Raw genomic sequence first — 672 nt, forward strand, 5'->3', positions numbered from 1 at the left:
CCGGACCAGGACCAGGACCCGGACCAGTATCAGAACCCAGAGCAAAACCGGGACCAGGATCCAAACCAGGACCCGGACCCGGTCCAGAACCAGGGTTGGGATCCGGACCAGGAGCAGGACCAGGACCTAAACCAGGACCTGGATCAGTACCAGGACTCGGATCAGAACCCGGACCAGGACCAGGACCCGGACCAGTATCAGAACCCAGAGCAAAACCGGGACCAGGATCCAAACCAGGACCCGGACCCGGTCCAGAACCAGGGTTGGGATCCGGACCAGGAGCAGGACCAGGACCTAAACCAGGACCTGGATCAGTACCAGGACTCGGATCAGAACCCGGACCAGGACCAGGACCCGGACCAGTATCAGAACCCAGAGCAAAACCGGGACCAGGATCCAAACCAGGACCCGGACCCGGTCCAGAACCAGGGTTGGGATCCGGACCAGGAGCAGGACCAGGACCTAAACCAGGACCTGGATCAGTACCAGGACTCGGATCAGAACCCGGACCAGGACCAGGACCCGGACCAGTATCAGAACCCAGAGCAAAACCGGGACCAGGATCCAAACCAGGACCCGGACCCGGTCCAGAACCAGGGTTGGGATCCGGACCAGGAGCAGGACCAGGACCTAAACCAGGACCTGGATCAGTACCAGGACTCGGATCAGAAC

Source organism: Acanthisitta chloris, unplaced genomic scaffold (assembly GCF_000695815.1).
Source record: "Acanthisitta chloris isolate BGI_N310 unplaced genomic scaffold, ASM69581v1 scaffold24762, whole genome shotgun sequence".
Lineage (NCBI taxonomy): Eukaryota > Metazoa > Chordata > Aves > Passeriformes > Acanthisittidae > Acanthisitta > Acanthisitta chloris.